General features: G+C 48.1%; 1 protein-coding gene across 2 annotated transcripts in view; it reads left to right on the plus strand.

The window, feature by feature from the left end:
* The first annotated feature begins 428 nt into the window (after positions 1-428).
* Positions 429-26784, plus strand: part of EXD1 (exonuclease 3'-5' domain containing 1) — a 618256-nt gene continuing 591900 nt past the window's right edge. The window contains exon 1 of one of the 2 annotated variants that reach the window (XM_077464920.1): positions 429-484. The gene's annotated coding sequence lies outside the window, so the exon portion shown is untranslated. The remainder of the gene's footprint in view (positions 485-26784) is intronic. The other variant, XM_077464919.1, reaches the window with a different exon arrangement.

The following is a 26784-nucleotide window of genomic DNA, read 5'->3' on the forward strand; positions in this document are numbered from 1 at the left end:
TGCGCCGTGAGTGGAGGTGGTAGCCCCACCATCCAAGCGGACATAGGGTTGGGAAAATTAGAGGGCCCCTCGTGGGCTCGCTTCACTCGCCTCGCTGTACTCAGCTCTTTTATATTCCAACTCTATGTCCACTTGGGTGGTGGGGCTAGAACCTGGACTCACGGTGCAGGCGCCGTTCATCTTTGGGCATTTTCGGAATCAGTGTGTGCTGTGTACTGCGCGGTACACAGAGGACACTATCCGATGGGGGACAGTATATGATGGGACACCGGCCCTGATTCTACCCCTGTATACATCTATAACACATAAGGTTACTCCTCATCCATGAGATTTTAATCATACACAGAGCTCGAATCATTGTGCAGCATTTATCCACGCCCACTTTACGTCATCACTAAGCTCTGCTGATGCTTGTTTAGCTCCGCCCTCCCTCTCTCTCAGCCCAGACCTGAAGTGGCGTGTGGCAAGCGGAGGTTCCTCTGAGGTGGGTAGAGCGTGGCGTGTCAGTGAAGGGAAGTAGGATTTCACAATGGCAGAGTCTACCCAGCTGAAAGTTGCCATAATGTTTTACCTTTACATGACTCAGGGTGTTCGTTTCTGCTGGGTCATGGTTGATTCCTATAGTGAAATCTAGAGGTTATGACATGCGCCTACACACAGACCAGTTTTCTAGGCACGAGGGATGATATTTAGGCCTCCTTCCCACAGGATGCAAACTCTCCTAGAAGCCTTTCCTCCTGGTAGAAGAAGCACCTGACGCTTGTGGCCCTTTTAAAGACGTCAGACTGTTGAGCGTTAATTAATTTCAATGGCCAGAATGACACTATTCTGGGCATTGCAATGGGTTAAAGCTCAAGCGCTAACATGTAATTAGACATTTCTAATGCATTTACCAGCTGCGTTTTTTTCTGCAAAAACAATGCTTATCCTGAAAACTTTTTTTTTTTTTCCCCTGCCATTAAACTCCTCTAAAAACCTGTGTGTACATAAACACATAGGCTAATATATAGGGGCAGGGAAAAAATACCACACCTATGTGCAGCAGAAAAACATCCAATGTGCATGAAGCCTGAACATTACTCAGAAAATCTTAGTGTCTATGAATGCTGAGTGCAGGGACATGAAAGGTTTAGCACAGGCTACACTTATAATCAACAGATTTCAGTGATGAGTTCTGAATTCAGATACATTGTGCAATAGAGTGCTGCATCTAAATGCAAGTTATATACAAGGCTTTGTGCAGGGGTCTGCAGTATGTAATGACTAGCGCAACAGTGGCCTGCAGCATGTGATATACAGTGTCTCTCTCCCTCTCCCCCCCCCCCCCCCATAGTGTCCTCTGTCGTCTCCCCCCCCCTCCTCCTTCATAGTGTCATCTGGCCCCCTCCACCGCACACACACTGTGTTGTTAGAACTCCTACCTTACAGGTTTACAGCAAGCAGAGATTGATATCACGGGGCTGGATGGGGGTGAGAAATGTTGGTTAACTTTTTACTTTAACAGGCTGGTGATTGGTTGCTAGGATGATCCTCCAAGCTGCTGTGTAATGTTAACTCCAGTAGCCCCCCCCCCCCCATACAGTCCTATGATATCGCTTTTGTCCAATGAAGAGGATAGCTGGGAAAATTAAAATCACGGGCACTGATGGGCCAGACATCTAGCGGCAGCAGGCCGGGTCTGACCCTGGTGTAGAGTGTGCAGCCATCTAATCATCTTCTGAGATGTAAAGTATCAAGTTCCAGCTGCTAGCATTCTAACAACCAATGACACCAGTTGCTAAGGAGGACAGAGCATCTTTGTTTGCTCCTCTCCGTCAGCACATCATTCACATTAGTCAAGTGAAGGAGATTAACGGTGGGAGAAGAGAAACGTTGAAATCCCAGTGTGCAAAAGTGTACAGTAATACCTTGGATTGCGAGTAATGCGGATAACGAGCATTTCGCAATATGAGCTGCTATTTTTTTCAAATTGGTTTCCAGGACGGCACACTGAGAGATGACTGGTCCCATCTGACAGGAACAGTCAACAGAGGTTAAACCCCCCCGCTCCTCAGTTTTTGATTGTTTTTCCCCACAGCAAAACTTTTTTTTTTTTTTTTTTTTCTAAAAGACCCTAAGGCATGGACTTGTGGTCTCCCCCTGGGAGCCACACCACAGGCTTGTGAAGCTTTTGGGTCCCGAAGGGCTTGCCGTTCCTGGGGGGGGGTCTCCCCTAATTTTCTCGGGGGAAAATTCCCCCTGAGACCTGAAGCACCCTGGGTACAGTGGGGTACCCAGAACTTTAGGGCCCATTTTCCTGTTCCCTGTTGGCGGTCGGATCTTCCTTGGGGCATTGGCTGTGACATACCCCTGACTCCTGGCACTCCTGCAGAGGAATGCATCGGCGTCTGGCAGTGTGAGATGGCGCTGTTCGGCTGGGCTAAGAGGATTCAGCGCCATCTTGCTGGTGACAGGAAGAGGAATGATATGGCTTCCTCCCTAGCACCAGAAATGACGTTGCCACGCTTCCCCGGTCACTTCTGGCGGCGTTCTGAGCTGGGAGGAGAGGTCTGACCGGCGGAGCAGGCATCCTCATCCTGCTCTTATCTGATCATCGCCAAGGGTTGGAAGACTGTGGTGACAAGATGGAATGAGAAGAGAGGCCTTCAGCGGCCGCAGCATTAGGTCGACCCCCTGTGGTCTCTATCTGGCAGGGGTAAAAATGGGGGAGAGGGACCCCGACTCTTAATCCTGCAGGATATAGTAAGGCGGCATTGCTTTCTTTTTTTTTTTCCAAATATATTTTTATTGATTTTTCATAACAAATATACAGAGACAGTTCTTAAAAGTTGGGCCCACATGCAGGATTTTCATATGTTTGGTTATAGCAGCATACAGAAGTAAGCACATATCTTCCCTAGAGGATCAACCGTTACCAGGTCAGCTGACTGGGAAACAATGGCATATGAGTATTATTTATCTACTGCCTAAAAACTATAGTATATAACCCAGCATAGTATATCACTTTCCTCTCCGACTACTGTCTGCTATCGAGATTCGGTAGCCTGTGGGTCCAATTACAAGGAAAAAAGTGAAAGGAAAGGGGGGGGGGGGGAAATGGTGGGGGGGGGGGGGAACAGGGCGGGGAGACTAAGGGAGGGATGGGAGACGGCCACAGACATGACAGTTAGTACTCAGCTATACTGTATTTCGGCATGTCGTATTTCATTCTTAATTGCAGAGGTTTGTTCCCATAAGGGACTTGCCTTCCGTTGAGTACTTAAATAGATTCCAATGGGTCCAGGTTTTTTGATACACCTCCCTTCTGTTGTTCGCGGTCATGATCAGATCTTCCATCCTATTAACCTCCTCTACTTTTTTCAACCAGGTTGCTATGGTTGGTGGATGCCGTTGTTTCCAGAGCAATGGGATACAGGATTTGGCGGCGTTCACCAAATGGCGTAGAATGGCTTTTTTGTAGGTTTTGACAGGCACGGTAGAGACATGTAGCAGGAAGAAAGCTGGGTCATCTGGGATTATAAACTCTGTAAATTTTGGGGATATCTTGCGGACTGCTGTGCAGAAAGGAGTTAATTTAGGGCACTCCCAGAAAATGTGTAAGATCGTCCCTATGCCCGACCCACATCTCCAGCATCTATCCGATGTCTCAGGAAAAATAGAGTGAAGTCTGCTGGGTGTCAGGTACCATCTCGTCAAAACCTTATAATTATTCTCCTGGGTCTTGGTACAGATTGAGGATTTGAGGGATAAGTGAATAATATTCCGTATTTGTACAGCGGTAAATGTGCGCTGCAAATCTGTTTCCCACTTCCTTATATTGGGTAGCTCCGGTTGTTCCGGGGGGGGGGGGGGGGGGGTGTTAAGCAGGCTATACATCTTGGATAGCACTTGTGGGAGGGGTTCTACTCCCGAGCAGTATTCCTCAAAAGTAGTGAGGTGTCTCGTGTATGCTATTGGCACCTTCAGAGTTTGCAGGAAATGGTGTAGTTGCAAGGCCGGCCAGAATGTGAGATAAAAATATCCTAGGGGGTCAGTGAGTTCAGCTATGGTGGGCCATCTATCTCCTATCACAAACTTAGCTGCGATGACGTTATCAGAGTCTTGTAAAGTCTGCAAAGATGTGGGCGGCAGGCCTGGGCGGAAACTAGGATTCACCAAAATGGGGTTCAAAGGAGATGACCTGGTCATTTGTTGTATCCGAAGCGTGGCTTTTGCGCATTGTGTCAGGGTGTTTCCAATCAAGGGGTGTGACTTAAGGGTGGGCGGTATGTCTTCCCAACACCACAGCGCTCTATTCAACGGAATGGGTGATTGCTCCTGCTCTATCTGCGCCCATAACTTCAGCTCCCCATGTCTTTGCAAGTCAATAACCCTGCCTATTTGTACTGCCAAATAATACCCCCTAACATCAGGGAGTGCAATGCCACCGCAGTGTTTAGGCATAGTTAATTGTGTATGTGGAATTCGAGGCAGTTTGTGCGCCCAAACAAACCCAGTAAACAAAGATTGCGCTCGTAGAAAGAATGTTTGTGGTATGTGAACCGGGAGGGCCTTAAAGAGATATAGATATTTTGGGAGTATACACATCTTCAGGAGATTGCATCTCCCAAACCAGGAGTTTAAGTTTGTCTGCAATTTATTTAGAAGCGCCTTAGTCATGGTTAGCAAGGGTGGAAAATTTAGTGTATATATTTGAGATAAATCACGTGGAATTTTCGTGCCCAAATATGTCAGTGCAGTCTGTGCCCATTTAAACTTAATTTCTGTTTTCAGCTTTTTGAGGCTGGCTGAAGGTATATTCATCCCCATCGCCTCTGATTTTGTGAAATGAATCTTGAGATTTGATACCTTACCATAGCTCTCGAATTGTTTAAGCAAATTTGGGAGGGATATAATCGGGTTTGTTATGGAAAACGGGAGATCATCCGCGTATGCCGAGATTTTGTATTGTGTTTTACCCACCTGCACGCCCTGTATGTTGGGGTCCTCTCTGATCGTAGACAGGAAGGGTTCCAAGGAAAGGGCAAACAGCAGGGGGGACAAGGGACATCCCTGTCTTGTCCCATTACTAATCTGGAAGGGATCGGATAAGATCCCGTTTGCCTTTGCCTGTGCTGCGGGGTTTGAGTATATGCTCGCCACTCGATGCATCATGACCCCTCCCAGACCCACGTGTCTGAGAACGGAAAACATGAACGACCAATTCACGCGGTCGAACGCCTTTTCCGCATCCGTGTTCAGGAGAACACACGGGGTCCCGTTGGTGCGCGCGATGTGTATTAGATTAAGTACTTTAGACGTGCTATCTCTCGCCTCCCTTGAGGGTATGAATCCCACCTGGTCTAAGTGGACTATGTTCTGGATATGTCGGGCCAGTCGGGTCGCTATAATCTTGGTGTATAATTTTAAGGTCCGTATTTAGGAGGGAAATGGGTCTGTAACTTCCACATAATGTGGGGTTCTTCCCGTCCTTATGGATTACCGAAATGTGGGCTTTAAGCGTGTCCCTGGCAAAGTTCGATCCCGAATCTATAGCCCGAGACTGATTCAACTGTTTCGGGCTATAGATTCGGGATCGAACTTTGCCAGGGACACGCTTAAAGCCCACATTTCGGTTCCCTGTTGGCGGTCGGATCTTCAAATTGGTTGAAGTCCATTCGTGACGTAATGCGTAGGAAATCGGACGTGATGTTCGTACCATCCACCGATCTGTTTAGCTGTGTGTGCCTGCTTATTCGCTCCTGTTTGTGAGTAGTTTTATTTTTACAAATAAATCGTTCGTTTTAAATTAGTACACCATGGAGGATATCTCTCACTTGTTGTTTTGAGCACTGCCTGTCGGCCAAAACTGCAAGGAAGAGTGGCACTGTCAGAGGTCCCAGTCACAGCCTATTTGACCCCCCGGAATTCCCCCTGCAAATCTGTTGTCTTGCTGTATACCTTACAGCTGTGAGGTAATTATTTAGGAATACCAGTACTGACACGGGATACCGTTTGGAGGAAAACTACCTTGGCACTTTGCACTTTATGTTTGGTTGTGAAATCGCACTTTAGAGTTGCATGATTGGACTGTGTATGGGACACTTTATCGAGATTCACAATTCTTTTGCTGCTGTTTTGCTGCTACTCGGTTTCCTTTTGCATCAAGGAATATAGTATTGCTTTTCTCTGTTTTTAGCACGTTTAAAGTATTCATAGAATCCTTTTTAGATCATTTATCACATTGATTTATTGGTACATATCTGTTTGCAGTTTTATTTTAGACGTTTCACCTTTTTTTCTATATACACATTGCAATAATAATTATATGCACTTTATAGCCGTAGACACACCTTTGCCCATTTTTTAGACACTGGAATATATATTAGATGTTTATTTGAATGCAATCTTATAAGTTTTAAGTATCACATACTAAGCACTGTTGCACTTTTTTTTTATTCACATTTTTTGAAGAACTGATAGTCTCTATTTATCACATGATTTTTTTTCTTTCTTGGTATCTAAGGAAGCGCAACACACCCCCTTCTCCCCAGAATTGTAAGGCTGCCTTAGCCTTATATAGCATTAAGTCAGTAATCTGCCCTCTAACAGTCGCCAGGTCCGCCTCTGAGGCCATGGATTCCATTGAGTCCAGTTTTTGCAGAAGTTGAGTAAGTTGTTGTGTCCCTTCCCGCTTTATGCGGGCCCTGTGCTTAATCAGGATGCCCCTAATAACCGGTTTGTGGGCTTCCCAAAGTACGCCGGGGTCGCAGTCAGGGCTGTCATTCATTTGGAAGTATAAATCTAGTTCCCTAGTAACCTCTGTTAGAACTTCTGGAGTCTGTAGAAGACACTCATTTAGTCGCCAAAAACGGTGTCTGTGTGGCGTGCAGTCAGTCAATGAATATGTCATAAGGATAGGTGCGTGATCAGACCATGTGATGTTTCCGATCGCATTGTCCCGTACTGCATGTAGTTGACCATGAGGAATCATGAAATAGTCAATTCTAGTGTACACTCTGTGTGGGGGCGAATAGAATGTATAGTCTTTTTCTCCGGAGTGTTGCAGCCTCCAGATATCAGTTGGCTCCTGTGGAAACATTTGGCAATACGGCTAATGTGGCTCGGGGGGTATTGACGATTTATTTGTAGAGGTGTCTATTGACGGGATTAATGGTACATTAAAGTCCCCACCCAGAAGCAGCTGGCCTTGTTGAAATTCTTGTAATTTGTTCAGTGTTTTCTCCAGGAACACTGCCTGACTGTCATTAGGGGCGTATACTGCCGTGAGCGTAACTTGCACTTCCCCCACCAGACCCCTGAGAAAGACAAAGCGTCCCGCGGGGTCTATCTGGGTGGCCTGTGTACGCCAGGGAATTCTCCTGGAGATCAGTATAGATACTCCTCTGGACTTCATTTTAGGATTTGTGGAATGGAACGCCAAAGGGAAATATTTGTTTTGTAAGTTAGCTTTTCTGTCCTAAAGTGCGTTTCCTGTACAAACGCAATGTCAGTACTCATCCTTTTTAAGGTCTGTAAGTAGCATCCGCCTTTTCTCAGGCGTGTTAAGTCCTCTGGCATTTGGGGACAAAACCTTTATCGCGTCTAGTGTCATGTCTGGGGCCGGGGAGAGGGAGAATGAAAGAGCAGGGGAGGGTGAGGGAGAGCGGAGGTTCGCCTACCGTAGCTGGTAGGCAAGACTAGAGGGACAGGAAGCAAAGCGACGGAGTTTAGAGGGGGGAGAATCGTCCGAGCAAGAGAGCCGGAAGTTAGCAGTGAGACAAAAACCACGAAATCTCAGCCTAGAAAGGCTCGAGGCCGTGTAAACACACGGTGTCTGCATATAAACTACTCAAGGGTCTAATTGGACCCCGAGTGAGTACGCAATCCTAATTGGGGGGGTGAGGGAGGGCAAGGCTCCATAAACGAGCTCCCAGTACCGTCCCCCCCACCCCGACCGCCTACTCAATAGTATCTAGCAAATCAACATAAAATCAACATGCACCCACTAAAGGAGTTAACTTGCATCTGGTTACTAAAGCAGCTATAAACCAATACCAATCTAACATTTTACCCACAGTCTGCAGGAAAGGTGCAGTGACTCAGTAATAAAGAAGCCGTACATCCTCCAAACATCATCCCCCACCCCCTCCCCCCCAGACCAAGTGCACAACAAAGCTCCCCCTCCCCCAGCAATAGGTTCCTGTATGGGAGCACGGCACTCAGTCCCCTCAACGAGAACAGCCGACGCCGCCCACCCCGATCCGGGATCAGGGAGCCCCTTGGATCTCTGGCGACATTTCCCCGGCTCTAGCCACCCTGGTATTGTTATAACACTGTGACCGTAACAGAATAGGGGGTCGACTGCAAGTCCCATATCATTCTGTGTCCAATGGATGTAATGTCCTCCCCCGCAGGCGGAGCTGGGTCACTGTATTTTATAGCCCAGGGGGGCAGCCACCCGCAAACCCAGTGAGGTGCCGGAGGTGAACTGAGTTTTGCCCCATTGGACCTGGGGAGGGCCAGTGACCCAGCTCCGACTGCGGGGGAGGACATTACAGGCAGTAAATACACCCTTCGGCTACTGCATCTCAGAACCCAAACAGAAAAATCCCGATGTCATGCCCGCATATGAAAGTCAGGGGTAGCTTCCGGCGGGCTACGCAGAGACCCAACTCGTCCTCCGGCCTGGTCTCCATAGGGGATGAGAGGTTCACTAAAGGGGGGATGAACATCTGGGAGCAAGGCGGGGTCTAGAACCTCAATGGAAGAATTGAGAATGAAAAAAAAAAATGTCAAAGTGTCAGAAGGATGTACTTACAGCTCCATGGTTTCAAACTTCACGGTTCTCCCCCAGCGAGGGCACACGTAACCGACGGCGACCTCTCAAATGTGAGGTAGACCTTTCCCTCCTCGGTAACGGGTGATCCTGACGTGTGGGGAATCGTGGAATGAGCTCCAGCCAGTCAGGCACTGCGAAGGGCTCTACCTCTAAAAATTCTAATAGGGCTGGGAGTGAAGCTGGCTTCCGAAGAGTGAAGGACCTTTTGATCCCGTCTGAACGTTACCGAGAGCGGGTATCCCCATCTGTAGGTATAATTCGGGCATCTGGCAACATCAAGCAGGGGCTTAAGGAGCGCTCTGCGCTGAAGCATGGCACGGGAAAGGTCCGCGAGGATCTTGATAGCGGCGCCATCAAAGTCTGGAACCCCCGATTCCCACGCCTTTTTGATGATCTGTTCTTTGAGCGTATTGATGCATCCTGCAGATCACATCCCTGGGTACCTCTGGGTCATGGCGATCTAGGACCCAGCGCTCTGTGTATGCGGTCGATGGTCATTCTGTCCGGGAGTTCTATCCCCGCATTACTGCGGAAGATGGCCCGCACGGTGTCCGCCAGGTCTTCCACACCCGTTGCCTCTGGGAGTCCACTGAGCCGGATATTATTCCTCCGACTTCTGTCTTCAAGGTCCTCCTGGTGCAGCTGCTGGTCTCTCAGGGTCTCCATTTGCCTTTCCTGCCTTTCCTCCAGAGCTGTCACACGTAGGTCTAGTGAGGACAGGAATGATTCCCCCTCAGTTACTCTCACAGTTATCCCCTGTATATCAGTCCTAACAGCTGCGATTTCCTTCCTGTGCGCTGCTTCCACTGTACCAATCAGGGCAATAATGTCTGCTCTCGTGGGCAGCGCTTGGATGAGAGAGCGGAGCTCCGTGTCTACAGGAGAGGCTAGCGGGGTAAGCTGCTGGGAGCCTCCAGGCTCCGGGTGCATGTCCGGCGGCGTGGCGTGAAAGGGATCTATCAGTGCCATCTCTGAGTGCGGTGTGCCAGCCTGTATTCTCATCTCGTCTGCACGTGTGGCCGCCATGTTGGTCTCTGGGGTGCTGCGCTGTGAGAGCTGAAACAGGCACCTGAGTTCCCCGGGAGCCAGCGTTTTGGGAGAAGACTTGCCTTGCTTGTTTTTCCGCTGGGTAGTCTACCTCCTTGAGGGGTGCATGCTATCTCCGTGAATGTGAAGCGGTCGGTATATACGGTGGACGGCCGGGAGCTCACGGACACACGTCTCTACTCAGCCATGTCCAGGCCACGCCCCGGCATTGCTTTCTAACATGCATATGTGTCTCTTAAAGGGGAGGACGGTACTGCTTAGGTGGTCACCAGCTGTCCAAATTCCCCTTCCCGCTCTAATGCCATGTAAGCACGATCGCACATTCCAACAACAAAATCCATGTTTTTTTTCTTTTGTTTTTTTTTCCGACGAATGTTGGCTCAAACTTGTCTTGCATACACACGGTCACACAAAGTTGGTCGGAATTTGCGAACGTCAAGAACGCGGTGACGTACGATGACACTAGGAAGTTCAAATTCCAAGTGCGCCACCCTTTGGGCTCCTTCCGCTAATCTCGTGTTATTGTGACAGACGATTCGCACTTTTCAGCCCCGTGCTTTTCTGATCGATACTGCTCTCCAGTTTGCTTGTGGGTTCGTCTTTCTATTATGTATTCGAATTTCATAGCGTTCTTGTCCGCTCATTTCTGATGCTTTCTGTTCGTTCTGACCAGCCGACCATTTTTGATGCCATGAGGACCCTCACCCTGAACCAGAGGGTTTATAACTACCGTCTGGCCAGAGCCAGAACAGTGGTGGAGCACATTTTCGGGACAATGGCCAGTCGGCTCCGCCTATTTCTTACGCCAGTCAACATGACGGAATATAAACATAACCAGATAATCTTTGCTGCATTCTACACAACTCTTTTTAAGGAGAATTGGAATGAACTGTGTTGCCTCAGTTGGGCCGGAGGCCGGACTTCAACAAGAAACCCTGACGGCGCTTGAAGCTAGCTGTCCTGGCTTGCTCCCCCAAATCGGCCGCAAAATAAGACAGAAGTATGTAGTGTACTTTGCGGATAGGGGGCCCATTTTATATGCCAGAAACTGTTTAAGAAACATTTTATCAACCCATTTTTGAACTTTAACTGAAAGGAAGATTTCCTTTTATTTACGGTCATGGGTTTCCCAATAGCTGTCCCCTAGGTTCTCCAATGGGCTTTTCTTTTTGGACATTTTCTTCAATATTGCAAATGTAATTTGTTTGATACATGAGGTAACAATCTCTTCTTCAGCAAACTATTATGTTGTGGGTCTGCTACACATACCTTGTTTTTGTTGTTATTGTATGTAATGCATTACTGAGAAAAATATAAATAATTTTCAGCACCATGAATTTTGTGGAATCATGAAATTGGAGTGATTGTGGCAAATTAGAAAGCACGGTGGGTGTTATTTACTAAAGGAAAATCCACTTTGCACTCCAAGTGCACTTGAAACTGCAGTTGTAGTGCAAAGTGGATTTGCCTTTAGTAAATAACCCCATGGGAGGGGTTGGAGGTGAAAATTGTAGAATGGGGGCAAATATCAAGGCATGATGGCGGATTTGGAGATACCTGTAGAACACCTGTCTGGGAGATCATGTTTAGTCTGTGAACGATGGCAATTTACGAGTGCGTGGGTCTACCAGGATTCCATAATGGAAGAGGTCTCTTGTGGTCCAAAGGAAGGACATCTATTGCGGCGTACACACGATCAAACAATCGGGTGGAAAAGTCCGGCAAACTCAAGTCCGCCGGACAATTCCCCCCCCCCCCCCCCGTGTGTAGCTTCCGGCGTACTTTTTTGACCCAAAAGTATGGCGGACTTTTGAAATGAACAGACTTTCCCGCCTGGAGAAAAGTCCGCTCATTTTGAGCGGGTCTCCAGGTAGGCGGGGCCCGCGAAGGAGACGTCGCTGACCCCACCACCTGGTATGGACTTAAAGGGGAACCCCAACGCCAACAAAAATCGGCGTGGGGGTCCCCCCAGCTCCACATCAGACCCTTGTCTGAGCACGCTACCCGGCCGGCCAGGAAAGGGGGGGGACGAGCAAGCGGCCCCCCTCCTGAGCCGTACCAGGCCGCATGCCCTCAACATGGGGGGTGCCTTGGGGAAGGGGGGCCGAGTGGCCCCCCCACCCCAAAGCACCTTGTCCCCATGTTGATGAGGACAAGGGCCTCTTTCCCGACAACCCTGGCTGTTGGTTGTCGGGGTCTGCGGGCAGGGGCCTTATCGGAATCCAGGAGCCCCCTTTAATAAGGGGGCCCCCGGATACCGGCCCCCCACCCTATGTGAATGAGTATTGGGTGCAATGTACCCCTACCCATTCACCTGTGAAAACAAGTACAAAAAAAAAACACAACACAGGGTAAAAATAGTTTATTGCACAGCTCCGGGGGTCTTCCGTCTTCGGGGGTCTTCTCGCCGGACTCCTCTGCTATCTTCTCCTAGCTCTTTTACTAGCGGAGGAGCCCGGCTTTCTTCCTCGCTGCCGGCCTCTTCTTCCGACTTCGGGGGTCTTGTCCCCCACTTCGGTTCTTCTGCCGGGCCAGCGCGCCTTCTTATAGCTCTTTTACAGGCGGTGGTCCGGTCTTCTGTCGCCGCCTTCTGTTCTTCTGTTCTTCTCTTCCGATGTTGACTCGTCGCTCCCTCCGCTCGCAATGACGGGGACCGGACGCGCGGCGACTTATATAGGGACATCACCGGATGATGTCCCCGCCCATTATGTTGTCACAGTTCCAGAGGATGCTGGGACTGTGACATCATAATAGGCGGGGACATCATCCGGTGATGTCCCTAATATAAGTCGCCGCACGCCCGGTCCCCATCATTGTGAGCGGAGGGAGCGACGAGTCAACATCTGAAGAGAAGAACAGAAGGCGGCAACGGCGACAGAAGACCGGGGAAGAAGAACCGAAGTGGGGGACAAGACCCCCGAAGTCGGAAGAAGAGGGCGGCGGCGAGGAAGAAAGCCGTGCTCCTCCGCTAGTAAAAGAGCTAGCAGAAGATATCGGAGGAGTCCGACGAGAAGACCCCCGAAGACGGCAGACCCCCGTAGCTGCGCAATTAACTATTTTTACCCTGTGTGTGTGTGTGTGTGTGTGTGTGTGTATGTGTTTTTTTTTTTTTAACAGGTGAATGGGTAGGGGTACATTGTACCCCATACTCATTAACATAGGGTGGGGGGCCGGTATCCAGGGGCCCCCTTATTAAAGGGGGCTCCCGGATTCCGATTAACCCCCCCACCCGCAGACCCCGACAACCAACGCCCAGGGTTGTCAGGAAGAGGCACTTGTCCTCATCAACATGGGGACAAGGTGCTTTGGGGTGGGGGGGCGTGCGGCCCCCCCTTCCCCAAGGCACCCCCCATGTTGAGGGCACGCGGCCTGTTACGGCTCAGGAGGGGGGGCTCGCTCATCCCCCCCCCCCCCCTTTCCTGGCTGGCCGGGTAGCGTGCTCGGACAAGGGTCTGATGTGGACCTGGGGGGGACCCCACGCTGATTTTTTTCGGCGTTGGGGTTCTCCTTTAAGTCCATACCAGGTGGCGGGGTCAGAGACGTCTCCTTCACGGGCCCCGCCTACCTGGAGACGCGCTCGAAATGAGCCGACTTTCCTTCGCGGGCCCCGCCTACCTGGAGACGCGCTCGAAATGAGCCGACTTTCCTCCGCGTGTGTGGGCGAGTCCGTTCATTTCAAAAGTACGGCGGATAGTACGGCGGACTTAGTACGCCGTATTAGTCCGCTGAAAAAGTGCCATGTGTGGGCAAGTAGCCCGTTCGGAAAGTCGGACGGACAGTCCGGCGGGAAGTCCGCCAGACTAAGTCCGCCGGGTAGTCGGCTACGTGTGTACGCGGCATATCTGGCATTTAGGGGTTGCAGGCAAAGGAGGTCAGGAGTGAGCTTTCCGAGGACAGTTTATACTGTAGCTTCACTTTACGCCACAACCTCCTGAGCTGTATCATTGGGCCCAGTAAGCGAGAGGGGTCTACCTCTCCATCTGCGTTCCACAGCAAATTGTTCGAATGAATTGGGGCTAACCATAGTTTCTCTATCTTGGTCCACTTATTATAGGAGCGGAACGTAAACCAGGAAGTGATCGCCTTCACTTGCGCTGCTTCATAATACTTAATAAGATTGGGAAAGGCTAGTCCACCATCCCCCCCCCCCCCCCCCCCCCCGCGCTGCCTGGAGAACCGAACGTGGTATCCTATGTCGCTTGTAGTTCCAGGTGTATTGTAGCAGGTCAGAGTGTAACTTTCTTAGTTGGCCGTACGGGACTGGGATGGGTAGGGTTGTAGGGTTTGAATGAGGTATAGAAGTTTTGGGAGGATTGTCATCTTTATTACCGCTATTCCACTGCTGGAGGAGGGCCCTGATTCTACTGAGGAGAGGGGGAAATGTTCTTCATAGAGGGTGGAGAATCTGGGGGTAATGTTAACCCCCAGATACTTCAGGGCACTAAATTTCCAACTGTAGGGGAAGTTGGCTTTCAAGTGTCCTATCTCCCTTAAGTGGGAGGGCCTCCGATTTGGACGCGTTTATTTTATATCCCAACAGGGCTCCGAAGACATCTAGTTCCGCATGCAGATTTGGAAGGGAGATCCTAGGTTGAGAGAGAGGGAGGATTCTGTCATCTGCAAATAGGTAAATTTTAAACTCCCTATGCCCCTAATATTTGGATTCTTCCGGATGGTCGCTGCTAGGGGTTCAACACAGTGCAAAAATCGGGGGAAAGTGGGCATCCCTGCCTGGTGCCATTCCTCACCAGCAGGGGGGCTGAGAGAGAAGGGAGTTTTAACCTGTGCGGAGGGGTTCAATTAGAGATGCTGAATAGCTCTTTAAAGGGGCCCCTGACATCCAATGTGGCGTAAAGTGGCGAACAGGAAGGGCCACCACAGACGGTCAAACTCCTTTTCTGCATCCAAACTAAGCAGTAAGGATTGCTTGCCTTCCCTGTTCGCCACCTCCACCAGGTCTATCATTTTTCTAGGGTTATCTCCCGCCTGCCTCAGGGGCACAAATCCTACCTGGTCCTTGTGAATAAGGGATGGTAGGACCACATTCAAAAACTTGCACCGCGAATTGGGAGAGCAACAGGCTTCCCCTGTCTGCTTAGAACTAGCAGACCAACTAGTGCAAGGCCTTAAGTAAGTCTGACATGGCCCTGGATACTCTCCCCCTGTTATCCAGGGTTTCAGTGTCAGCTGTGGGGCTGAGGCGCCTAATTTGGCTAAAATGCTGGTCGGCTGACCAGGCATCCAAAAAAGCCTTGACGGATCTTCCTTTCCTTGGCGAGCTGCTCTTTGGAGCCTCGCTAGATGTCATTATTAAAAAATGCCACAGGTGGTAAGAGTACACTGCTCCCACAGGCCAGGAAAGCTAAGGAGCCACGTTGTAGGCAAGGGCCCTCTTTTTCCACTCTCAAACGGCTTTTTCGTCCAACAGGAGCTTTGACAAAACGTCCCCAGCCCGACAGGACACCCACGAACGGTCAAAAACGTCCCTGGAACTGCAAGCCTAATAAGCCTGTGAATAAAAGTGCTACCGCATGAAGGTTTGCCCCCACCCATGTAACGGTGGGGGGTCGCCTTCGGGAGTTTGCAGCCCGGTGGTCCTCCCGGTTTTTCGACCAATGAGTCTGCGATCTGATTTCCACAGGCTACAAGATAGTTTCTCTTTTGGCCGCCAAACATTCTTCCCCCTCCAGCACTGTATCCCCGGTTCGCCGGGAGGCCCTGTTGGGAGCGGTAAGGGATTTGCTGAATCACAGGGTGACTGTACCGGTTCCGGACTCGGAACGCTTCCAGGAGTTCTACTCAAATCTGTTTGTGTTTCCCAAGAAAGGGGTACATCCAATCTTGGATTTAAAAGCACCCAATCACTTTGTCAAAGTGTAGAGGTTCAGAATGGAATCAGTTCGCTCAGTAGTTGCTGCGCTTAATCAAGGGGACTCCCTGGCGTCCTTAGACATCCAGGATGCGTACCTGCATATACCCATATGCCTTCAGCATCAGAAATGTCTGCGTTTTGCAGTCGGGATTCCATTACCAATTTGTGGCTCTTCCCTTTGGTCTGGCATCAGCCCCCACAGAGTCTTTACCAAAGTACTGGTTCCAGTATTGGCGTTGCTGAGACAACGTGGGATCGCAATCATGGGCTACCTAGACTATCTCCTCCTGGGAGCATCTTCCACCTCGGAATTAGAGGAGGATGTGGTGATCACCATGCAGACCCTGCAAGAATTTGGGTGGCTGTTGAACCTTATGGAAGTGATTGTTCCGACCCAGCGTCTGGAGTACCTAGGTTTGCTGTTGGACTCCAGGGAAGCAAGAGTTTTTCTCCCTTCAGACAAATTGTAGACTCTCAGATCCTTGGTCAAACTACTGAGAGAGTCGCAAGTGGTCATCGCTCCGGTTTTGCATGCGAGTACTGGGACTCATGGCAGCCTCCTTCGAGGCAGTACCCTACACCCAGTTCCGCACCAGAGTGCTGCAGAAGGAGATCTTGTTAAAATGGGACAAATCTCAGTTGTCCCTGGATCGACCCAGGTGAGTCAGCCAGTCAGGGACTTTCTGATCTGGTGGCTGAAGTTCCCGGTGATTCAGTCCAGAAAATCGTTCCTTCCTCTGAAATGGACAGTGATCACTATGGACGCCAGTCTATCCGGCTGGAGTGAAGTGATGGGGGTTCAGTTGGCTCGGGGCCTCTGGTCGACGAAAGAATATGAGTTGTCGATCAATCTGCTTGAATTGAAAGCGATCAGGCTGTGTCTCCACACATAGTCCGTGAATCTTCAAGGGCATCCGATCAGGATACAGTCGGACAACGCCACGGCTGTGGCATACATAAATTACCAAGGGGGAACAAGAAGCTCCGTCGCTGCTCGGGAGGTCGCTCACATACTTCGGTGGGCAGAGCGACACTCAACGGCCCTGTTGGCCATTTACATCCCGGGAGTGGAGAACTGGCAGGCGGACTGAGTCGACAGATGCTGGACCCAGGAGAATGGGCATTGCATCCGGAGACATTCAGGCTTCTGTGCCTGAAGTGGAGAATACCAGATATGGATCTACTGACCTCCCCTCGCAATCGGAAGGTGCCAAGATTCATGTCCAGGACGAGAGATCCGTGGGCAGATGCGTCAGACGCGCTGGTGGCTCTGTGGGATCAGTACCAGCTGATCTATGCCTTTCCTCCACTGAAACTGTTGCCACGTCTGCTTCACAGAGTGGAAGCCGAGGGGATCTCAGTAATACTGGTTGCCCCAGATTAGCCTCGGCGTCCTTGGGACGCAGACCTGGTGCATCTGGTGGCAGATGCTCCCTGGCGACTGCCGTTGCGAGAAGACCTCCTATCTCAAGGTCCAATTTTCCATCCTGCTTTTACCATTGCTGGCTTTAACTGCATGGCTATTGAGAGCCAGGTGTTGAGGAACTGGGGTCTGTCGGAATAGGTGATTCCAACTATGTTGAGGGCACGGAAATCTTCTTCTCGGAAGATATACCATTGTACCTGGAAGGCCTACATCTCCATGTGTGAGGAGAAAGGATGGCATCCGCGATCCTTTTTCATATCCAGGATCCTGCTGTTTCTCCAGCAGGGAGTGGACCAGAGATTGGCATTAAGCACCATCAAAGGGCAAATCTCAGCCTTAGCTGTTTTTTTTTTTTTTTTTCCAATGACCCCTGGCATCGCACTCCTTACTGAGTACCTTCGTTCAGGGTGTACGACGCATAGTCCCTCCGGTGCGACCACCGTTTGCTCCATGGGATTTGAACCTGGTGTTGGCGCTTCAGAAACCGCCGTTTGAGAATATCAGGGGGATTCCCCTTTGGACTCTTTCCCAGAAAGTGGTCTTTCTATTGGCCATCACATCGGCCAGGAGGGTTTCGGAACTGGCGGCCTTGTCTTGCAAGTAGCCCTATCTGGTTATCCACAGGGATAAGGTGGTGTTGCGTCCGCAACCATCCTTTCTATCGAAGGTGGTCTCGGCTTTTCATATCTATGAGTACATTGTATTACCATCGCTGTGTCCTAAGCCGAAGCACCCCAAGGAGGTGGCCCTTCACGCTCTGGACGTGGTTAGGGTCCTGAAGGTGTATTTGGCCACCACACCTTTTTTTAATTTTTTTATTTTTTTTTCGGTGGCTGGTCCAAAGAAGGGCATGGTGGTCTCGTCGGCCACCATTTGCAGGTGGATCAGACAGATTGTAGTACAAGCCTACGCCTTGAAGGTGTAGGTTTTCCTTTCCGGTCACGGCCCACTCCACAAGGGCAATCGGAACGTCTTGGGCCTTTCAACACCAAGCGTTGGTCGCTCAGGTGTGTAAGGCGGTGACCTGGTCTTCTGTCCATACATTTACCAAGTTCTACAAGGTAGACGTCAGTGCATCGGCGGATGCCTGTTTTGGCCGCAAAGTTTTGCAGGTGGCCGTGTAGTTGCAATTGAATATGCAATCAATATTTTTTCCCGGTTTTTCGTAAAAACGCAGTATTGTAATGTTAATGCACTGTTGCATTACTTCCGCAGTTGGTTGCGGTCTTGAGGATCACTCCTGTTGAGGATACCCATTTTTTTTTTTTTTTTTTTTTTTTTTGGTGGTGGGGTTTCCACACACTGCTGTGTTTTGTAAGTTTTTAGTTTCACTAGTTCCCACTTGCCATGGTGGATGAAGTTTTTATGCTGTTTTTCCCACCCCTCGTTTGGCACTGCTTGGACGTCCCATTCACTGACCAACACAGCACACGCCCCTCCCTTTTTTTTTTCTTTTTTTTTCTCTTTACGTTATCCTGCTTGTTGACGTACTGAGGCTGCTAAAGCAGACTGTGGGTATTGTAGCCTAGGGACTAGAGGTCGACCGATATGGGTTTTTCTCTGGCCGATGCCGATATTTAGAAATCATGGCGGCCGATAGCCGATATATGATGCCGATTTTTTTATTTTTTTTGGGCCAATATGTTAGGCCGATTTTTATTTTATTTATTTTGTTCCTTATTTATTTTCTTTTTTTAATCCCCCTTGATCTAAAACACCTTTCCCACTGGGGCGTTTTTCAGGCGCTTTTGGGCTAAAAATAGCGCCTGTAAAGTGCCTGCAAAATGGCTCCCCTGCAGTCTGCGTGAAAGACAGAGTGCTTTCACACTGAGGCGATGTGCTGGCAGGATCTTAAAAAAAAAGTCCTGCAAGCAGCACGTTTGGAGTGCTGTATACCGCTCCTCCACCACTCCTGCCCATTGATATGAATGGGCACCACTGCCGAAGCGCATTCAATGCGATTTGGCAGCAGTGCTTCATGGGCGCATTTAACCTCTTCCTTGGCCGCTAGCTGGGTTATATGTGCCCCACTAGCAGCCAAATAGCACCGCTAAAATAATGGTAAAGAGCCGCTAAAACTTGCATTTTACCATCAACGCCTGCCCGCTCCAGTGTGAAAGCGGCCTTCATAAGTGATACAGAAAATTTCTTACATTTAAACTAGGGGTGCACCGAATGGGTTTTTTGGTGCCGAAACCGATACCGAAAATTAAAAATACACTAGGCCGAAAACCGATACCGAAACAGCACCGATACCGAAAATGACTGTTTTTAAAAAATATTTTCATACAGCAGATGGTCAGAGACTGCAGGCATGGTCCAGGAGATGGTCAGAGACTGCAGGCATGGTCCAGGAGATGGTCAGAGACTGCAGACATGGTCCAGGAGATGGTCAGAGACTGCAGGCATGGTCCAGGAGATGGTCAGAGACTGCAGGCATGGTCCAGGAGATGGTCAGAGACTGCAGGCTTGGTCCAGGAGATGGTCAGAGACTGCAGGCTTGGTCCAGGAGATGGTCAGAGACTGCAGGCTTGGTCCAGGAGATGGTCAGAGACTGCAGGCTTGGTCCAGGAGATGGTCAGAGACTGCAGGCTTGGTCCAGGAGATGGTCAGAGACTGCAGGCTTGGTCCAGGAGATGGTCAGAGACTGCAGGCTTGGTCCAGGAGATGGTCAGAGACTGCAGGCTTGGTCCAGGAGATGGTCAGAGACTGCAGGCATGGTCCAGGAGATGGTCAGAGACTGCAGGCATGGTCCAGGAGATGGTCAGAGACTGCAGGCATGGTCCAGGAGATGGTCAGAGACTGCAGGCATGGTCCAGGAGATGGTCAGAGACTGCAGGCATGGTCCAGGAGATGGTCAGAGACTGCAGGCATGGTCCAGGAGATGGTCAGAGACTGCAGGCATGGTCCAGGAGATCAAAGTAGCCTCACCAGTTCCCCTCAGATGCAGCCTGCCTGATAATGCATGCACAGTGTTTTCCATGTATTCCAATGGCTCTAGTTCACACCATGCAGTCAGTTTCTGGTGCGGAAACTGACTGCATGGTGTGAACTAGAGCCATTGGAATACATGGAAAACACTGTGCATGCATTTTGTGCAAAAAAAAAAAAGCACACGGAACTGCATCTGGTGTGAATTGGCCCCAAGCAAGCTACTTGGTTCCGTTCCAACAGACTTCTATTCGGAATGCTCATATCGTTACCTCTACTAGCAATAACTTATCCCTTCCCCATTCTATCACACGGCGATAAAAACCTAGCTGGGTCAAAATCAAGATTATTATTTTTTTATATGGTCAATAAAGTGAGTACAGCCTTTGTCCTGTGACCTGGTTTATATAGCATGGCTCCATTCACACAATTGGCCAGACTTTTGGATGCAGCAGCACTGTGGGCACAAAAAACTTGATTTAGCTGCGGACAAAATCTCTGCAATGCTTGCCCTGGGCACACTCTTTCCCCCTCATGCGGCTTGCCAGTGTCTAAATGCAGCCTCACCTATGCCTGGATCTGTGCGGTGATCTCCGTGTGTCATGGAGCCGTGCATTGAATTGCCTGGGCGGCTGCAGTAACAATGTCCCGCCTCCTGTAATCACGTCACGCTGATTCAATGTCCCGCCATTGGATCAGTGTACTGTCTGTCACAGGAGGCGGGACATTGTTACTGCAGCCGCCCAGGCAATTCAATGCACAGCTCCGTGACACACGGAGATCACCGCACTGTCGGGCGGGAGGAGGGAGGAGGGAGGACTGGGGACGAGCAAGAAAAACACCCGTGCAATGGGCGGAACCAGGGGGCGGAGCCCCGCACAGGCCACGCCCCAATTTTTGACCCCCATTATCGGCAAGATTTTCCTTTCAGCAATTTGCCAAAAACACCATTTTCGCCCGATATGTTTCGGCGGCCGAAATGTCGGTGCATCCCTAATTTAAACATTTATTAAACAAAACAAACCTCCAATCAGTTTACTTGTATGTATGATTTAGATTTAAAAAAAAAAAAAACTATATTAAATAAAAACAGGTAGTCAAAACTTTTGGACGAAAAAAAAAATGGGCTAACTTTACTATTTTTATTTTTTTAAATAGTGTATTTTTTTCCCCAAAAAAATGCATTTGAAAGACCTCTGTGCAAATGCCATGTGACATAAAATATTGCAACAACCACTATTTTATTCCCTAGGATCTCTGCTAAAAAAATATATATAATTTTTGGGGGGTCTAAGTGATTTTCTGGCAGAAAATACAGGATTTTTACTTGTAAGCAACAAGTGTCAGAAAAGATTTAGTCTTTAAATGGTTAAACTGAGAACTCTACACACAGAGATAACTTCATTGTTCAGAAGTGTAAACATTGTATCTTTCTGTTTTCTTGGCAGCCTGCCCAGAGAGGAGGAAAGACGTTTCTATGACGACTCAGGCAACTTACACCGACTTCTATTACAGAAGTCATTTCAAAGTCCCGCTGTTCTAAATCGGCTTTTTATCAGCACAATCGACCGATGCCGATTAATTAAAAAACTGCAAATATCGGCCGATTATATCGGTTGACCTCTACTAGGGACCGCCCCCTGTGGCGGAACTAAAAGTTCTGAAGTGTTGTATTACAACTTTGCCTAGTAATCTCCAGTGATAGGGCTAACAACCCATTTTGTTAGAGAGAGGAGCTTTGTCAGTCTGTGAATTACAGAGAAAAGGATTTTACGGTGAGTACAAAAAATCCTATTTTCCTCAGCAGGAACCAGGTCTTAGAGGCAGAATGGCAGTTGAATCCGGAGGTCCTCGGGTTGATCTTCGAAAGATGGGGACAGCCATATGTAGATCTCTTTACCACTCAGGGAAATGCCCAGGTCCCTCTCTTCTTCTCCTTGAACAGGCACGAGCAGTCACTGGGAGTGGATGCTTTGGCACGCAGATGGAATTTTCACCTATGTTATGCTTTTCCCCCCCTTTTCAGTTGATACCGCGGGTTATAAACAAGATCAGGAGAGAAGAGGTAAAAGATGATTCTGATCACTCCATTTTGGCCCAAAAGACCGTGGTTCTCTGCCCTAGTACAGATGCAGCTAAAACCATACTGGCATCTTCCTCTAAGACAGGATCTCCTCCTGCAAGGCCCTCTCGTCCATCAAGACCTAGCAAAGCTGAGACTCACGGCTTGGTTTCTGAGGAGCAGCTCCTAAAGAGAAAAGGGTTCTCGGACAAGTTGGTGGCTACTCTGTTGTCCAGTAAGAAGAAGGTCACAAGGGCAATATATTTCCAATATTGGAAAGTGTTCAATTCCTGGTGCAAAACTTCTTCTACAAGATCGCCAAGACAAATTGTTTCAGTTTTGGAGTTTCAACAAGATGGGGCGGACAATAATCTAGCAATCGGCACCCTCAAGGTGCAGGTGGCTGCATTGGGGGTTTTCTTGGAGAAACCTATTGCGTCAGACCCTCTAGTAGTCAGGTTCTTGAACGTGCTCTCTTGTTCTAGACTGGTCGTGCCTAAGAATTGCCCAGTATGTTCTACTGTTCTGCATGCCCTGATCAGGGATCCTTTCGAACCTATAAATTTGGCCTTCCTGAAATAATTTACGTTAAAAACTGTTTTTTTTTTTTTTTTTTTTTTTTTTTGTGCCCATTGCTTCAGCTCGCAGAGTTAGTGAGTTGCAGGCCTTGTCAATCAGGGAGCCGCTCTTTTCTGTTTTTCCGGCTAGAATAGTCCTAAAAAACAGATCTCAGTTTTTTGCCAAAGGTGGCGTCGTTTCAGAACCGATCTCGGGAGATAATTCTACATTCTGCTCTAATCTGTCAGGAAGGAAGAATTCCATACCTTGGATGCTAAGAGAGCAGTCCTAAGTTATTTGGAAGCCACTAAGGACTTTAGACGTGTGCACGCACTATTTATTTTATTTTCAGGCAATAAAAAAGGGTAAGTAAGCTTCCAGAGGAACCATAGCAAGATGGTTAAGGATGGCTATTGTGGAAGCCTATTCCCATGCTGGCCAGTGGAGTCCAGTGAGTCTCCGGGCTTATTCCACAAGGGCTACAGCAGTGAGTTGGGCAGAGAAAGCTGGCGCCACCCCGAGCAGATATGTAAGGGAAGGAAAGTCTTACAGGCTGTTGTCCCGCCCTGAATGGAGTAAGTCTCGGTAATCCTCCCGGGTGGCTGTCCTGAAAGTCGTTTTGGAAAAGTCAAGTTAGACTTACCGGTAACTTGTTTTCCAATAGACTTTCAGGACAGCAGTAACCCGCCCGGTTTTATGTTATTGCTATAATACTAGGATATATCTGTCTCTTATGTGTTGCAGCCGGGGTCGGAGAGTCTCTACAAACCACTGAGGAGGCTGTGTGGAGGCTATCCTTAAAATGCTCTAATGTAGGAGGTGTTTTCTTTTGGGAGGTGGAGCCATGATCTCTCGGGTGGCTGTCCTGAAAGTCTATTAGAAAACAATTTACCGGTAAGTCTAACTTGACTTTTTTGGCTAAACGGGCATGTTTCAAAGGATAACATACAGAACTCAGGAACTTGAAAAGTTCAACTTTGATAAATTGAAGGCAATATCACACATGTCCAAACTGTTGATATTGCCGCCATCAGATGGAGTGATGTCACCCCTGTAAAAGCTAGAATAGATAGAATGGGGAAGGGATAAGTTATTGCTAGTAGAGGTAACGATATGAGCATTCCGAATAGAAGTCTGTTGGAACGGAACCAAGTAGCTTGCTTGGGGCCAATTCACACCAGATGCAGTTCCGTGTGCTTTTTTTTTTTTGCACAAAATGCATGCACAGTGTTTTCCATGTATTCCAATGGCTCTAGTTCACACCATGCAGTCAGTTTCCCTGGTGTCCTCGGATGTCCCGAGTCTTTTCTCCCCTATAAAGCCCCATACACACTATCCGATCTTCTGCTGGATTTTTGTTTTCAGATTAACCAAAATCATGTAGTGCAAGGGCTTGCCTGATTTCATACAAATTGAAACTCCTAAGATTTGACCTCATATTATATGGTTTTGGTAAATCTGAATACAAAAATCAGCAGAAAATCTGATAGTGTGTATGGGGCTTTAGAATAAAAAATCGGTTTACTTAACACACAGATATTTGAGGGCAGAAATAGGAAGATGAAACATTGCTTGGAAGTGTCGTACAATTGTTATGTTTTGTCAGAGTTCCAAGTTGAAGAACATTTTATTTCCTTTCTAAAGCTGGAAAATTTCAATTTTTTTGTTAAAGTATCACACATAGACCCTAGCATCCACCTGTGTGGGACACCCTAAAAAGTTTTTTTTCTGGTGTCCCACACTAGTGCTCCCGTGTCCAAATGTGTAAATAGCTGCTGAGTGTCCTCTCCTTACACTGAATCAAGTTTGCATTTCGGTCTAGTTACAAACCCATGTAGACAACAAACATATTTTAATACAAATAGGCCTGAACAAATGTAGTTAACCTGTATCGGCCAAAAACATCTTATAAGTGGGCAAACGACGATGTTTCCTACGACCAACTACTGTGCCCATGAGCATGAAAATTGCCTTTTTAAACTACAAAAGTAAAGAGAAGCACATGGAGCAGCATGCAAGTAATAATAATAATAACACACGACATGTAATTTTTAGAAGCAGTTTCTTGATCTTTCTGTACTGATCGTGCTCCTTGGATCGCCTTACCCCAAAATTCCTGTGCAGACTCTTGACAACTTAAGTCATGATCTTGGCCTCTCTCACATTTGCATTTGGGTAAGGTCCATGCTTCCCATTATAGTTGGCCCTCGTCATCTCTATAAAGAACATATTTGAGGCCTTAAATCTCCTCCGGGATCGGGACGTTCGGGGGTCTGGCCTTTCGTCGTTTCTCCTCTGCATGCATCTTTTGTCTCTCCGCCATGTGCTCTCCCACTGTGTCAAAAGAGAAGGGGTGAGGAATATACTATAAAGAACGTTGGGTGGGCGGAGTTTCACGCATGCGCAGTGTATATAAAGCGGAACACGCGTGCATTGTAAGTACAATCTGTGAGCAGAGGATGTAGTAATGGAAGTGACGATTGTTTAACGAAGGTTCAATTTTAACTTGGTGCATCAGTGGCCTATACTGCTTATAGATTGAGGCCTAAATTGGGTCAAGAGTAGGAGAGTTTCACCTGACATTAGGGTTCGTCTTGAAAAGGCTTTGCAAATTTCACCAGTTTTTCCAGTGTTGCCTTCCTATTTATTTTGTCATGACCCAGAATAAATGGCTGTTTCTTTTTCAGAAATACTTGCCTATGTGTTTTTACTTTAAAAAAAAAAAAAAACAACAGTTTGTGAATAGGCAGGTACATTTCCTAAATACAAGGGACACCAACACAAACCAACTCCTTTGAGGTTAAATACAAGAAAATTGTGTTGTGGTAACTTGATACACCAAACGAGAAATAATATTATGGAGAGCACTATAAAAAATAAAATGTAGATCTTGATAAAAATAAAAAAACAAAAATTTTAACAATTTGTTATGGAGAGCTGATGAAAAACAAAATTTATATTATTCATGAGATCACGAGAAATAATAAATCAGTTTGTGAGAACTCTGTGAATATGAGCAGCAAAACAACTTCATTCTTCAAGAAGAAGAGAATGCGTTACATTTAAACTATTTTAAAAATTGCAGCGTGATGAATGTTCTATCTCCATTATGAACGGTAGTTTTACCAGACCGAGCGCATCCATCTCGTAATTTATTCTGAGCATGCGTGGCATTTTGTGCATCGGAATTTTGTTTTGGAAAATTTCCGATAGAAAATGTCCGATGGAGCCTTAGCATGGTCGGAATCTAACATTTTCTATCGGAAAATATGACCGTGTATATGGAGCTTAAGAGATGTGGATATTGTAATTAGAAATTACCACAGGATCACTCTAAACCTTTTTGTTACAAGTGTATCCACAAGCTAGCGAGGAATGAAACCTCTCGGGTAATGAAAGACTTTCTTTCCATTCAGTCAGAGTTGCTGTCAACTCTTAAAGCCTTAAAGCAACCCCCAAGCCCTGCTGAACCCTACAGCAGGGCCTGACAAATTTGCTTGGAATCTAGGAGCCAGGTTTTTTTTTTTTTTTTTTTAACGACAGACAAACCTCTCCGGTGCCCTTCACCAATTACGGTGGAGGCGATCCGGACCTGTCCCTGGCCTGACATGGAGACCAGTGAGGGGAAGATGGCCCCCCGCCCATCTCCAAGTCATTGCAGGGTGGAAGCGACGTCAAATCATCACTTCCGCCCATAGCTCTTAAAAAGGGACATTTTATTCTTTTCAAATGAAATTTTTCTCCGACCGATATATTCAAAGACCGACACAGCGCCTCTCTGTAATTAAATGGGTTGTATAGCCTGCCATTTGGAGAACTAGGCAAAATTGTTACACAATACACAGAACTTTTAATCCCGCCCCTGGGGGGCGTACCCTGTACTATGAACCCTCCTCACTGCTCCCAGCAGCTTCAGCTCCAGTTTTTATTTTGCCTAGTAAGGAGACTGATCTAGGAACCCTGCAGGCACTCTAGGTCCATGTTTTATGCAGGTTTGATGTTTTTTGCGCAAAATGAAAAGATCCTGGGATCTTCTATCAACTGTCGGCTGGGTAACAGGCTGGTTA

The sequence above is a fragment of the Lithobates pipiens genome, unplaced genomic scaffold, assembly GCF_037356315.1.
Source record: "Lithobates pipiens isolate NorthernLeopardFrog02 unplaced genomic scaffold, aLitPip1_a1.2 Scaffold_30, whole genome shotgun sequence".
Classification (NCBI taxonomy): Eukaryota; Metazoa; Chordata; class Amphibia; order Anura; family Ranidae; genus Lithobates; species Lithobates pipiens.